The sequence below is a fragment of the Anomaloglossus baeobatrachus genome, chromosome 7 (assembly GCF_048569485.1).
Source record: "Anomaloglossus baeobatrachus isolate aAnoBae1 chromosome 7, aAnoBae1.hap1, whole genome shotgun sequence".
Lineage (NCBI taxonomy): Eukaryota > Metazoa > Chordata > Amphibia > Anura > Aromobatidae > Anomaloglossus > Anomaloglossus baeobatrachus.
This window is the reverse complement of record NC_134359.1, coordinates 229,072,296-229,088,483: the sequence shown is the minus strand read 5'-3', so window position 1 is coordinate 229,088,483 and position 16,188 is coordinate 229,072,296. Positions and strand designations below refer to the sequence as shown.

At 45.4% G+C, this 16,188-nt stretch overlaps 1 protein-coding gene across 1 annotated transcript in view; it reads left to right on the top strand.

Annotated features, from left to right (window-relative positions):
- Positions 1-16,188, top strand: part of MRTFB (myocardin related transcription factor B) — a 406,942-nt gene that overhangs the window by 212,822 nt on the left and 177,932 nt on the right. The gene's annotated exons all lie outside the window — the stretch shown is intronic.

Genomic DNA, 16,188 nt, shown 5'->3' with positions numbered 1-16,188 from the left:
ACACTGATTAACAACTGATGAAACGCAGTGCTTTTTTCTCATACATGAAAAAACTGATGTCTGAATGAGGCCTAAATCTCTCTTTGGGTTGTCCATATAAAGCACTCTAATACAGATACTAGTGCAACTTGTGGCCCTTAATTTCCCGACACAGCAATTATGGAAAACGTTGCTGGTTTTATGGCCCCCAGTCTTAGTTGGGTGACATTTTTGTATGAACATCATGTTTGTGGAAACATTTATTGGTATCAGGGTTACTAACCTCCGATTGTCAGATGTGCAGTAAATTCCATCGGTAGTTTTATGTATTTAAAGGTCCTGGATGAAAAAGAGAGAAAAGGGACATATGGGTATATTTAACCCATCTGTTTCCAGTTAGTATCCAAAGTTAAGGATCAGTTGCTTTGAAGCTTAGTTAAGAAGGAGCCATCTTAAAAATAGTTTTCAGTGTTTACTGTGATTCTATATTGTATACATGCCTGGGATGTGTATGGAAAACTATGGGCCGACTTGATTAGCGGATCAGTTTTGAATTTCTATAGTTTTCAAAGACCAATTCATACATTTAGTCACAAATGAAAAAGGTTAGCCATTACTGGACAACCCCTTTATTAATGTGCTCAGGGAAGTGTTAAAAAAAAAAAAAAAAAAAAGATACCTTCCAACTTGACTTTGCCTCCTCCATTCCATGCTCAGTGCTGCATCTACTGCCAGTCTGTTGGTATCATCATGTGAGCATTGCTTCCAATTTACACTACTAGCTCAGTGAGCGTTTTTTACCTCTCTGGGCCCATTAATAAGGAGTTGTAGACATCCAAAGTATAGTTTTAGATATGTTCCTGATATAAATATTGTGAGGAATCCGTTCTGGTAAGCAAAGGAGACAGTAAAGAGGTCCTCTGTGGAGATAAGCGGACCCATGGAAGTTTGATTTGGCAGGTGCAGCCGAGCTTTAAATTAGGATTGGTTTGGGACCTGGACTTGACCTGAACCCTAATGGAAGTCACTAATTGGGCGGTTTGGGTCTTCGCAGCCACCATAAACAGATCACTTCCAGGGGCGGGTGAGTGCGGGTTTTTCCATTTTATTTTTTTTTTATCTTTTTTTTTTTTTGGAGGTGGGGGGGAGGTGCATACTACATCCAAGCTGTTGTTACCCCCAGTGTGAGCCATACTGGAGCGCAGTGATGCTCGCGAAAGTGGTGTTTGTACGTAGAGCACCCAAATTCTGAATTTTAACTGTGTTTTTTTTTTTTAGTAAAGTCTGTGTTTGCTGTGAACCTCGAGTTCACTGTTCTCTGTCCAAAACTCTGTGTAACCTATTCACACTGGTAACACACAGAAAAACAGTCTTCAAAGTCCAGCATGTCAAACAGCATAGTATAGGTCCCAGATTGTCAGTTCGTTCAGGTATGGTATGCCTAAGTACAAAACCTGCTTCAACTTTCCAGCCCAAACAGTCACACACACCAGTGAGACGTTCTGGCGGCTTATTTACACTGTCCTAATCCTTCAGTTGTGCAATTTGGGCATTGCCCAAAAACCCGGACTAGCAGAGAAGGTCCAGGCCAGGCTTGACCTCCATCCCTGCTGCTCACCAGTGTGAGAGGCACTTGCTGGAAGAAATTTACCTTTCATAAAGCACCACACCCTTTACCCTGTAACACATTACAATATGTAGTGCCTGCTTACATATAAATCTAACGCGTATTGGCAAAGCCTGACCGTTGTCTCATAGTCCCCATCTTTCCTTAATTCAATGGTTAAAATGAGCCAGTCAGTGATCTCCCTTCACACACGGCAGGGAAGATCTGACAATGGAGGAAACTTTCCTCTATCGAACGCAAACAGAAATGGAGTTGCAAGAAATCTAGGACATCAGTAAGTATACAGTATTTGTAAGTTATGTATATTTATTTTTCCAACATTTCTTTTTCAAGTGGATAATCTATTTAGAAGGCAGTTACATTTCATACATGGAAGTCTACAGCTCCGGGACCTCTCTCTCCATGAGGAAGAGCAAAAATGAGCTCTAACATGGGCAACAAATGCCACCGTCTTCATAGAAATATATTCACACAAGTTGTTCCATCCACTACGTGCAACATTTTTTTATTTTCCTCTATTATTGTTGCGGTCTTTTTGTCTAGTGACCTATTAGAAGCAATATAATGTTTTGCAAAGTACAAAAATATATATATAAAGTGCGTGGATCTGTTTCAAAGAGCTCGGAATCAGTATCTTTTCATTTTCCTCAATAAATCAACATCAAGCAATGACAAGTATTTTAAAGCCACATATTTCTTTAATAGATATCAAGGGAAGAGTTTCTGAATTCCTCCAGATTGAGCGAGTATGTTGCAATGCCGGTTATTTTTAAGGGACAGGGACAACAGAATCCAGATGTTCTAGGCTCATTCCTGATGGGACATTTAGGTGAGAATTTGTCGATTTTTCTACCGGCCAAGTTGTCTCACTATAATTTTTTTTTTATGTATTTTTATTGAAATTTCCAACAAATTTTAGAACATGCATAAATCAAAATCATGACAATACAAAACAAGCAGAAAGAAAAAAGATGAAAATCACCTTATAGATAAAATATAGAAAATACACTTCTCTTTAGTTTTCTTTTAAGTCAAGCACTACCATGTTGTCTATATAAAAATACGTCAGCTGTCACATTATTACTTATCCTCGCGATCATTAGGGTAGAATTTTAGCCTGGGAGCATCTTTGAAGCATAAACAATCTTTGTAGACGTTTGTTGATACTGTGTGCAAGGAAATGAAATAAGGTTTTAAAGATTTTTTTCTGGTACTGAACTGGTGGTCTTACTCTTGTAGAAACACGGTTGGGGGTAAATTTACGCCTCCCCCCCAAAAAAGCCCCCCCCCCCCCGCCCCTCCCAGGAGACTCATATTTGCCAAACCCCGGACGGCTGAGTGACTCCAAAGTTCTCTCTGTGATCTCCGGCAGCCGCTGCCAGCAAGTTTGCTGCACGCTGCCTCCTGCTGCTGGACGCACACACACAGATACTCATAACACTGACACTCATACACACACATCAGATATCACACACACACAATCCATCCATCCATCCAGCGGTACAGAGTGAGTCCGTTAGGTTATACCTGTCAGGAGCCCGTACATTCTAGCGTCTACCCCGGCCGCAGGGATGAGAGGAAGTCACGTGTACCAGGTCCTTGCGCTCCACCACACGGCTTCTCAGGATCTGTGTCGCTGGTTGTGGTGAGTGTGTGTGAGCGATCTGAAGGGTGATTGCGTGAGCGATCTGAAGGATGATTGTGTGTGTGATGTGTTGTGTGATTGTGTGTGTGATGTGATGTGTGCGGGGCTGCGATCACTGCAGGTCCTCTGCTCAGCATCGGGTGAGTATGATTGCGGGGTGTCCGCTGTATATAATGAAGTGTCCTGCAGTATCTTTAACTTTTTTAGCTGCACGGACACTTCATTATTGAACCGCAAATATATCTTATTTTCGGGGGAGGGCTTATATTTAAAGGGAACCTGTCATCAGAAATTTTGCTTTAAACCTAAAACTTTCCCCCTCTGCAGCTCCTGGGCTGCATTCTAGCAAGGTTCCTGTACTTTTTGTGGTCCCTTTTAAACCAAATTAAATACTTTATAAACTTGTACCTTTTGCTATGTAAATTTCGTAAATCGTCCATGGGGGCGGGCTCTCTGGTGACCGTTGCTGTTCCTCCAGCAGATTTATGCCGCCCCCCAAGGCTGAATTTCATATCTCAGGACGCCACCCCTGGGCGCCCGTGGTCCCGCGCATGCGCTGTGCGACTGTAGCGGGACAGTGTGCACGTGTGACCGCTGGTGACGTTTTGCGCAGGCACGAGGTTATGGGCGGCGCTGTGAGTGTCATCAGCAAGTGCCGCCCATAACCTCGTGACCGCACTTTCTCCTCTGCCTCCAGCGTTCTGCGCAAGCGCTTGCTGGCCAGATGACCCGACGTCACCTCTTTCCCATCTTGCCCTGCTGCGGGGTAAGATGGGAAGGAGGTGACGTGGGGTGATTTGGCCAGCGAGCGCTTGCGCAGAACGCTGGAGGCAGTGGGGGAAAGCACGTCCACGAGATTATGGGTGGCACTTGCGATGCAATCACAACGCCGCCCATAATCTCGTGTTTGTGACACACGTCACCAGCGATCCTGGCGTGGGCGGCACCTCGGGCGCAGTGGACAGCGTCCTGATGGATGAAATGGAGCGTGGGGGGAGGGGCAAGGTACAAGTGCTTATTTACAATGACAATCCAGCCATCTCATGGGGGATAGATAATGGCTTCCTGGACCAGTTGGCCAGAGCCTTGAGATGCATTTGGGTGCCATGGAGTTTGACGTGGGGTTATGTTCTGAGAAGTTGTAGAGGGATTAGGTGAAATTAGTTTGGCTAGGTCACTTTAAATGGCAACACCCCTGGAGCACTTGAATATACCCCAGTGATGCTGAGATTTGTTTTTTTTTCGTGGCACTTTTTACTTTAAGTTAATGACAAATTTACTTTGATATGTTTTTGGTTTATTTATAAAAATATCAGAAACATAACAAAAATTTAAAAAAAAATTGCAATGTTCAAAGCTTGATTATCCCTTTAATCCAGATAGTCACACCACACAAAATAGCTAATACAAAACATTTCTCTAATATCTGCCTTGAATCAGCACCATTTGTAAAATGTCCTTTCATTTTTAAAAGGTTTAAAAATATGGCATCAATTTTTCATATTTTTTTTTCAAGTAAATAGACAAAAGTTATTTTTTAGGGGCTTATTCAGTTTTGATTTGACATTGGGGAACCTATTTTTTTTTTAAAAACAGTGCCCCTCAACATATTAGAAAACTGCTGTCAGTTGATTAACCTTTCAGGTGCTTTTCAGGAATGAATGAAAAGTGGCATAATGGGACCACCTAAATGTTGCTAACCTCTGAACAGGTCACTCGTATTAGTGATGAATGAGTGTGCTTGGCACAGCTCGTTACTCTATCGTGCATCTGGGTACTCGCGGAGCTCATCTGAGTATCGAGGGTGTTCGGATATTTCTTTTGTGAAACAATGACCATAACGCACAGGCTCACTTCACTGCATGATGTGAGAAGGCGCACAGGGAGAGCTATTTGCAGTCTCACAAGGGATAAAACAACATTCTTGGACGTAGTGGTGGCAAAAAAAACAAACCAACAACCTAACCTCCCTCCCACCGGAAATGCTCTGTTCATGGCTGGGCTGTATGTGGGTGGAGACCCGAACTGGCCAATCATTGACTTTCCATAATGCTCATTACTTGTGTCAAGCTCATCCGGGCATATGACCAGCTCGAATCGAGGAATGAGCATATTTTAGTGCTAGCCCACCACTATGGCTGGCAGAATCTTTGGCCGTGACTTGCCATGACAAACCATAAGGGCCAGACAATCATGATTTCAGGATGGTTAAAGAGGTAGAAAACAGAAGCGCTGGTAGGGTCTTACCAGATAAACAACGAGGTAGTATATAATATAATACACTCACCAGATGTGGTTGTGAAGGGTCACAACCACCATAGATAGCATGAGATAGTGGCGGCTGCCGCGGCCCCATGTGGAAATGTCTTCAAAGTAGGAGGAGAAAAAGGGGTTAATCCCGCGCAATCTGCCAGAATGAGATGTAGAAATGTTAATAAATTAACTTTTATTCCATAGGTCTACGCGTTTCGAGGTGTAAAAACCTCTTCCTCAGGACCAGAGTATCAACAATGCCTCAGGACGAGAATATCAACAATGCCATTGTTGGTATTCTGGTCCTGAGGAAGAGATTTTTACACCTCGAAACGCGTAGACCTGTGTAATTAAGAGGTATTAATTTATCAACATTTCTACATCTCATTCTGGCAGATTGCGCGGGATTAACCCCTTTTTCTCCTCCTACTTTGAGGATGGTTAAATAGGGAGACCCTAGACTGTTAAACATCTTGATGTCATAGTCACTATTCATAGCAGCATCTGAGGGGTTTGACAGCCATGGTCGGTGTCAACACCGATTGTCTCAGATGAAGCAGGTTGTCTGCTATAGTGTACAGCCGACAGCGGCTCCATTTTCACCCGTTGGGGGATGCTATTCACTTATATCTCAGGTCAGTAATAAGACCTATTGGGGTTCACTATGGAATTAATAAGGACAGCCCCAGACTGGTGATTGATACTCTTTAAATTAAAAATGTTAAGAAACAAATCTTAATTATATTGTATTGTTACAGATTTATATAAAATAAAAATTACACAATTGAGAAGTTTTATTAACAAGTATTTCAACCCAACTTTTTTTTTTATGTCCTGCGCTTAAGAAAAACTACTTCTGGGATGTGGTGTAGGAAAATATATGACCTCTTCCCGTATACAGTCCACTGAAGAGAAGTGCATTATTCCATCTTAGCTAAATTATACCAGCATAAATTATAAGTGATGGAATAAAACTAAAGCTCCAAAGAAAAAATGTAAATTTATAGGGTAATTTCTGACACTACTCTTACTTTCTGGATTGCTTATTTTCATCAGAGTTGACATCAAAGTTTTGAGATCCATCTTGAAGATGATTGTCCAGTTTATAGATCCTTATTAAGCCATCATGTTGAATGTCATTGACTTTGAGGGAATCTATCTTGGGAAAGGGTGAGCCGATGTGCATGTACTAGGCCTTTTAGTTTAGTAAGTGGCATTCTGTGGCACACAAGCACCTTTTGGCATTGGCCCTATTATTAGCGGCCTCATTTAGTTGCATCCAGTTGATTGACAGTCACCCTGGGTTGATATATCCAGTGACCTAGGACATCCTCCATCTATCACGTGAGTCTGTGATTCTGTCCTTTTCGGTTACATTTAGTATTATTTAGTATTATTTTGGAAGTCTGGTCTCGAATTTTAATTGTCAAACCATAAAGCGTCTGTTTATAAGTTAACATATTCTATTAGTAACCATCCGAATTGTGAAAACTGCCTTGTGCTATAAAAGGAGCGCTCTATGCCTCAAACCTAATGTGTGTGCACCCCAGTCAACATAACACCTTTAGGCCCTGCGTTTTTTGCTGCGGATTTGCCATGGTTTTTGCTGCAGAAAAGGGGCAATTTTTGTTCATAAAGTTCATGCAGTCCCTCCCCAGCGAAATCTATGGGAATTCCAAAATGCTGCGCGCCCACTGCGTTTTTTTCCTCACAGGTTATGCTGCAGAATTTCTGCAGCAAAAAGAAGCAGCATGTCACTCCTTTTCTGCAGGTACTTGCGGTTTTGCCATTGATAATGGTTAAAAACCGCAGGGACAAAACTGCAGTAAAACCACTTGCGGATTTTGGGTGCGTTTTTTTGCCACAGGTGTGGAATTCTGCCAGAGGGTGCATATTTTGCTTAAGAAACACATCTACCCAGTTCACACAGGGCCTTAAGACGCCATCACACCCGCCCCAGCATTCCTCAGTGATGTATCTTATACTATAGCTAGCAAGTTCCTTTTCAGCAGTAGACACCGAAGAATAAACATGCTACTACTTTAAGCCGTGTCATGATTTCGAAACACATAAGGCCCCGTCACACTAAGCAACATCGCTAGCAACATCGCTGCTAACGAACAACTTTTGTGACGTAGCAGCGATGTTGCTAGTGATGTCGCTGTGTGTGACATCCAGCAACAACCTGGCCCCTGCTGTGAGGTCGTTGGTTGTTGCTGAATGTCCTGGGCCATTTTTTAGTTGTTGCTGTCCCGCTGTGAAGCACAGATCGCTGTGTGTGACAGCGAGACAGCAACAACTAAATGTGCAGGCAGCAGGAGCCGGCTTCTGCGGAGGCTGGTAACTACAGTAAACATCGGGTAACCAAGAAGCCCTGTCCTTGGTTACCCGATATTTACCTTTACCAGCCTCCGCAGCTCTCAGCTGTCAGTGCCGGCTCCTGCTCTGTGCACATGTAGCTGCAGGACACATCGGGTTAATTAACCCGATGTGTGCTGTAGCTAAGAGAGCAGGGAGCCAGCGCTAAGCAGTGTGCGCTGCTCCCTGCTCTGTGCACATGTAGCTGCAGCACACATCGGGTAATTAACCCGATGTGTGCTGTAACTAGGAGAGCAGGGAGCCAGCGCTCAGTGTGCGCTGCTCCCTGCTCTCTGCACGTGTAGCTGCGTGCGCTGGTAACCAAGGTAAATATCGGGTTGGTTACCCGATATTTACCTTAGTTACCAAGCGCAGCATCTTCCACGCGGCGCTGGGGGCTGGTTACTGGTTGCTGGTGAGCTCACCAGCAACTCGTGTAGCCACGCTCCAGCGATCCCTGCCAGGTCAGGTTGCTGGTGGGATCGCTGGAGCGTCGCAGTGTGACATCTCACCAGCAACCTCCTAGCAACTTACCAGCGATCCCTATCGTTGTTGAGATCGCTGGTAAGTTGCTTAGTGTGACTGGACCTTTAGGCTATGTTCACACAGGGCATTTTTGGTGGGTTTTTTGGGCAGCAAAACCTGATTTCTTGGGAGTAAAAAAGCTGTTTTGCTGTGGCGTTTTTGCCATGTTCATTGTTTTGTTTTTGGTGTGTCATTTGTCTACAGTACATGCTTACGTGAAATAAGATTAATTCACCAAAAAAAGCTGAAAAAACGCAGCTGCGATTTTATATTCCCCCCCCCAATTTCATTGCTTTCACTGGTGAAAAATAGCAGCAAACACGTTGAAAGAATTGACAAGCTGCTTTAAAAACTCAGAATTTTGCCATTTCAATCAAAAGAAAAAAAGCATGCGTGTGTCTTTGTGTGCAGGGGAGTTCTGGAAACTCCATAGGTTTTGCAGGTACTGTAAAAAGCAGCTTTTTATTAGCATGTATGTGCATAAAACCAATGAAAAAAACATGCAAAATAAGCACCAAAAACACCTTGTGTGAACATAGTCTTAAGCGATAAAAAAAAGGGACAAAAGACTGAATATGTGCACAGCAATGTCGTTTTTACATTGCTGTGTATTATGTGCATGTTTAGTGGCGATTTAAAAGTGCTTTTCAGGCGGGTTCCACATAGAATCCATCTGAAAAACAAATTGAGTGCACATATCATAAGATGAATATTTTTTTTGGTATGGAGTATGATTAAAAAAGGTTATACTTTGCATTAGGGATCTGGTGCACTGAGGATGGGCACCAGGGGCATTCTTTCCACGTATACTGGTAAACGGTGCGCAAAGACTTACTGCTGACATAATATATGAGAGGGTTGTGTTGTGTGGTTGTTTAGGTATTACGCTGAGTAATAATGGCCTTATTGACTAAAAACAGTGGGATTTATAACTGCATTAGGGATCTGGTGCTCTGAGGATGGGCACCAGGGGAATTGTTTCCCCATGTACCGGTGGACAGATTGCCAAAGACTTACAGCTGACATAATATGAGAGGGTTGTGTTGTGTGGTTATTTAGGTATTACGCTGAGTAATAATGACATTATTGATGAAAGATAGTGGGATTTATAACTGCATTAGGGATCTGTTGCTCTAAGGATGGGCACCAGGGGCATGCTTTCCACATGTACGGATGGACAGATTGCCAAAGACTTACAGCTAACATAATATATAAGAGGGTTGTTTTGTGTGGTTATTTAGGTATTCTGTTGAGTAATAATGGCCTTATTGATTAAAAACATTGGATTTATAACTGAATTAAGTATCGGGTGCTCCAAGGATGGGCACCAGGGGCATTCCTTCCACATATACGGGTAGACAGGATGCCCAAAGACTTACAGCTAACATAATATATGAGAGGATTGGGTTGTGTTGTTTGGTTATTTAGGTATTACGCTTAGTAATAATGGCCTTATTGATTCAAAACATTGGATTTATAACTGAATTAAGTATCTAGTGCTCTAAGGATGGGCACCAGGGGCATTCTTTCCACATGTACGGGTGGACAGGATGCCCAAAGACTTACAGCGAACATAATATATGAGAGGGTTGTGTGGTTGTTTAGGTGTTACGCTGAGTAATAATGGCCTTATTGACTAAAGACAGTGGGATTTACAACTGTATTTTTATGTGGCGTGATAAAAATATATATCTCATAAACAATCTAAGACCCCATGAGCAGATTAATGTATAAAGCTTGTCCTGGAACCTCTAAAATGGTAAAATTCCTCTAAACCGTGAAGTCATTTTTAAGAAGGAACGCTCCATCGGGAATCCAGTGCTGAGGGCCGGTACTTACTGTACATTACTGCATAATTTATTTAGGCTATAAAGATACTGGTCATTATGTATTAGAGCGTGAAGAATGAGAATACGCAAATCTTTGTTGCCTTTCGGACACGGAGTAGATTTCATAAGAAGTTTACTTGAAATTATTTAGCAATGTCATGACCAAATAGTTACATCATGAAGCCAGAGATAACAATTGTGGAATAACCTCTGGGGTCAGCTTTAGTGAGATCATTATACGGAGACTCGCAAGTCTACTTTTCTTGTTGTTCTTAACCATAATGTCCTATTAGCTGGGAAAATCATCCAGTCCTGACTTCATCTGGGAACATTGGAGAAGGTCAGGCTAGCTGAAAGGATTCCCATCGTTTGGTGGCTTACATGTGTTAAGTCCTTGCAACTGATTGTTCCCAGACACATTTCTTGTGAGGGATTGTGGAGGAGGAAACATCTGCTCTGTACACAGGGTCCAGAAGAAGTGACAAAACTGTGTACAATACTCTGCCGAAAGTTGGCACGTGGTCCTGGTCTTGGTAACTGTAGGCTCGTTCCCGAGGTGAGGCTGTTCTTTCTTTGGATAGACCGGTGTGCCATTCATAGAACATAACGTGATGGATGGCTTCACGTTGCCATTGAATGCTGTTTAGAATTATTTATTTAGACTTAAGGGAATCTTTTCACATGAAAATCTATAAATATTCCATCTACAGACGTGGTCGTTCTGGATTCTTTGAACTACTTGTAATTAATGCTGATTTATTTCCAAGAGAACCTTTTACTTAGCCAGTGCTTCAGAGAACAACGCTATGAGAATGATTATGACCAACAGATTTGGAGCTAGTCAGTATGAGAACTATGAACGAAACTAACATGCCAAGGGTACCCACACTTACCGGGTGGGCTCACTACTGTTTTTATATTAAAATGTTCTTGGTCAAGATGGAACAACCTTTGTTAGAAACTTGGTTCCTAAATTGGTGGAACAAGCGTTCTTACAAACTTTATTTCCCAGCCGTTGGTCCAAGTAACAATGTCCGCCAATCGCAATCATGCTTGATCAATTGATTAGATTTTATGCATACTTAAAGAGGATCAACCACAAGGATTTTCATACAAAAACTAAAGCCAGTGCTATAGTGGTGCTATCATGCTGATTCTATACATACCTGTACTTGTGAGATCGGATGTATAGTTTCTGATATGCAGGCAAGGGAAGTTTGTGAAATGCACTGTTTGATTGATAGGTGCAACAGAACATCTAATAGGTGGTTTTTGCTAGTTATTCCAACCCCTGTCTGCCTACCTATCCTTCCTCCCCTTGTCGTTCCTCCCTCCTTCCTCCCCTGTAATAACAGACAGGGGGAGTAAGGCCAAACAGGGACAGCAATAACTATGAAAACCCAACCCAACTATTAGATATTCCAATGCATCTCTCATCAAATAACAGTGCATTTCACAAACTTAACTTGCCTAAATTTCACAAAGTATTCATCTGATCTGACACCTAAAGGTATGTATAGAATCAGCATGATTGCGCCAGTATAGCACTGACTTTAGGTTATATAGGAAAATCCTAGTGGTGGGTCCTCTTTAAGTCATAAAGGCCAACTCATTACGAGTGGCGTTAGGCACCCCAGTCTTACTGAAGTATTCTCTGGAGTACAATACATCAAATTCTGTACTTTGTACAAATAGGAGTGTGGCCACCCTCTTTGAGCCAGGCATTTCATCTATATAGCTTCCCATGGTCAGGTGTCTGGACCGTCGCGGACCTGTACTGCTCTGCCCTTACTCACTTGAAGTCTGCTGACACAAGATAATGCTTAAATACTAGAGACCAAAAAGGACTGTCCCACCTGGTTACAACCACTCATATGTTGACAGTTAGATAGTTACTAGTGATCATAACCATGGATACCTAAGCTGCAATGCCCTGCACATGAGGTAAGAGACATGGCTAATCAGGAGAAACTATGCTACATTTTTAATTGAAGGTATTTGCTATTATTAGTAGGAGTAGTAGCAGTAGGAGTAGTAGCAGCAGTAGGAGTATATATTTGGACAGGATCTTGAAGATGAGAATACCCCTTTAATCATCAATTGTAGGTCTGTACCCTAAGGAAACATTGACTAGTGATACCTATGGTATAGTTGTAACAAGAGAACTGAGGGGTATAAGTAGTCAAAGTCAATAAATGACCAAAATGTACAGAAATCACATAACCACCTCTTGTAAAAACAATTAGAAAAGTTTTATTAGAGAAGTCAGTTACAGCAAAATTTTTGAGTTTAAGCTAATCTGCGCTGTATTGTCATGTTAATCACCCCTACATTATTTTTTGTTTTCTAACTTTTGTTCCTCTTGAATTCACCCTTTATTCTCTGCAGCTTCTTGTTTACATTCAGCTCCAGCAAACTAACCTCTTCCTGTGCAAAACCTCCCAGTCACAGCTGGCACCGCCCGGCCTCAGTGTCCAGCCCCTCCCCAGTGTCAAGCCCCGCCCCCTGCACACACATTCCCTGTCAGTATATTCTGCCCCAGCACTGACCTGTTATCACTACAGCATTGCAAATAACAGCCCCACATCAGGCTCTGCACCGCACACCACATCGGGCTCTGCACCCCACACCACATCGGGCTCTGCACCCCACACCACATCGGGCTCTGCACCCCACACCACATCGGGCTCTGCACCCCACACCACATCGGGCTCTGCACCCCACACCACATCGGGCTCTGCACCCCACACCACATCGGGCTCTGCACCCCACACCACATCGGGCTCTGCACCCCACACCACATCGGGCTCTGCACCCCACACCACATCGGGCTCTGCACCCCACACCACATCGGGCTCTGCACCCCACACCACATCGGGCTCTGCACCCCACACCACATCGGGCTCTGCACCCCACACCACATCGGGCTCTGCACCCCACACCACATCGGGCTCTGCACCCCACACCACATCGGGCTCTGCACCCCACACCACATCGGGCTCTGCACCCCACACCACATCGGGCTCTACACCCCACACCACATCGGGCTCTACACCCCACACCACATCGGGCTCTGCACCGCATACACACACATCAGGCTGTGCAACGCATACACACACACACACATACATACACACACATACACACACACCGGGCTGTGTACCGCATACACACACACATATCAGGCTGTGTACCGCATACACACACACACATCAGGCTGTGCACCGCATACACACACACACACATACATACACACACACCGGGCTGTGTACCGCATACACACACACACACACATCGGGCTGTGTACCACATACACACACACACACACACACACACACATCGGGCTGTGCACCGCATACACACACACACACATCGGGCTGTGCACCGCATACACACACATACATACATACACACACACACACTTCGGGCTGTGCACCGCATACACAAACACACACATACACACACACACACACATCGGGCTGTGCACCGCATACACACACACACACATCGGGCTGTGCACCGCATACACACACACACACATCAGTCTGTGCACCGCATACACACACATACATACATACACACACACACACATCGGGCTGTGCACCGCATACACATACACACACATCGGGCTGTGCACCGCATACACACACACACATATCAGGCTGTGCACCGCATACACACACACATACACACACACACACATCGGGCTGTGCACCGCATACACACACACATACATACACACACACATCGGGCTGTGCACCGCATACAACACACACACATACACACAGACACATCGGGCTGTGCACCGCATACACACACACATACATACACACATCGGGCTGTGCACCGCATACACACACACATACATACACACATCGGGCTGTGCACCGCATACACACACACACACATCGGGCTGTGCACCGCATACACACACACCACACACACACATCGGGCTGTGCACCGACCCCCCCCCCTCATAGGGAGTACATACTCACCCTTCCTCGGTCCCCGCCGCTCCTGCACGTTCGCGCTCTGTCTGTGCTCTGGCCATATCAGCACAGTAGTGACGTCACCGCTGTGCTGAAGAGAGCTCAGACAGCGTGCAGTGATGAGAAGCAGCGCAACGCTCCCTCTCATCAGCGCTTTCAAATATACCGGCATCGGTGATCTGTGATGTATATTTGAATGTGTGATCTTGAGCAGGGGGCCCGGTGCTGGCGCTGACACCATGGCAGCTGCCGCCAGGCCCCTCCCCCAGGTCATGGACCCCACAGCAGTGCAGGGGGAGGTTGTGGGAAGAGTACGGGGTGCGGGGGAATGTGTGGGAGGGTGCAGGGAAGGGGGCGGTGACTCCTCGCACTGTACAGCCCAGCAGGGAGGCGACATGCTGTTTCCAGATTTGCATGTCAACATGGCCCTGCCCATGTTGACATGAAATGACCGGAAGCAGCAAAATCGCGGCAGGAGCGGTCACATGACCACTCTGAGCCGGAGGAGAGGGGCTGACAGCAGGGCAGGTAAGTGGTCTCTATCTACTTACCTGCCCCAATGTAGCCCAATAGGGAAATAATAAAAAAAGCAAATTAAGCCGGATAACCCCTTTAATAATGACATGCAAGTGTACACAGGGAGTCCCTGAAGAAAAATAGACGGGCAAAAAACAATAAGGGCAAGATCATTACTCCAAAAATATACAGATATTAATGTGATAAATTATCAAGAGATGACCCTATATATTTCTGCAGGGCAATATATATGCTCTGCATGTATCAAGGGACTCAATCCATTAATTTAATATTCATATGTAATGTATACCCATTACTCACAACTGAGACAGTCATCATAGCTATAGTCCCCACATATGTAACATTCTATGGTGATACCCTTAAACAAAAAGGCCACATTGAGAGACAATAAACTCCCCCATAGTGATTAGATGCCCTGAAAAACGTCCCCCGACGCGCACGTTTCGTGGTCTTCTTCAGGGGGCCGTTATGTATTGTTATAGTATAGTCCATGTGAAGTTGTTTTTCTTTCATTCTTTTGTGGATAGTGCAGTATTTTAGAGACAATAAGTGAGACATATGCCTAGTTCCCTCAGTACATTACATGCCCGGTATGAAGAAGACTATTTTACCTTATTGCTGTGCTGACAGCATGTCTCTGCTCTGCTGACAGCATGCCTGTACTCTGTTAACGGCGTGCCTGTACTCTGCTGACGGCGTGCCTGTACTCTGCTGACGGCGTGCCTGTACTCTGCTGACGGCGCGCCTGTACTCTGCTGACGGCGCGCCTGTACTCTGCTGACGGCGCGCCTGTACTCTGCTGACGGCGCGCCTGTACTCTGCTGACGGCGCGCCTGTACTCTGCTGACGGCGCGCCTGTACTCTGCTGACGGCGCGCCTGTACTCTGCTGACGGCGCGCCTGTACTCTGCTGACGGTCGCCTGTACTCTGCTGACGGCCCGCCTGTACTCTGCTGACGGCCCGCCTGTACTCTGCTGACGGCCCGCCTGTACGCTGCTGACGGCCCGCCTGTACGCTGCTGACGGCCCGCCTGTACGCTGCTGACGGCCCGCCTGTACGCTGCTGACGGCCCGCCTGTACGCTGCTGACGGCCCGCCTGTACGCTGCTGACGGCCCGCCTGTACGCTGCTGACGGCCCGCCTGTACGCTGCTGACGGCGTGCCTGTACTCTGCTGACGGCGCGCCTGTACTCTGCTGACGGCGCGCCTGTACACTGCTGACGGCGCGCCTGTACTCTGCTGACGGCGCGCCTGTACTCTGCTGACGGCGCGCCTGTACTCTGCTGACGGCGCGCCTGTACTCTGCTGACGGCGCGCCTGTACTCTGCTGACGGCGCGCCTGTACTCTGCTGACGGCGCGCCTGTACTCTGCTGACGGCGCGCCTGTACTCTGCTGACGGCGCGCCTGTACTCTGCTGACGGCCCGCCTGTACTCTGCTGACGGCCC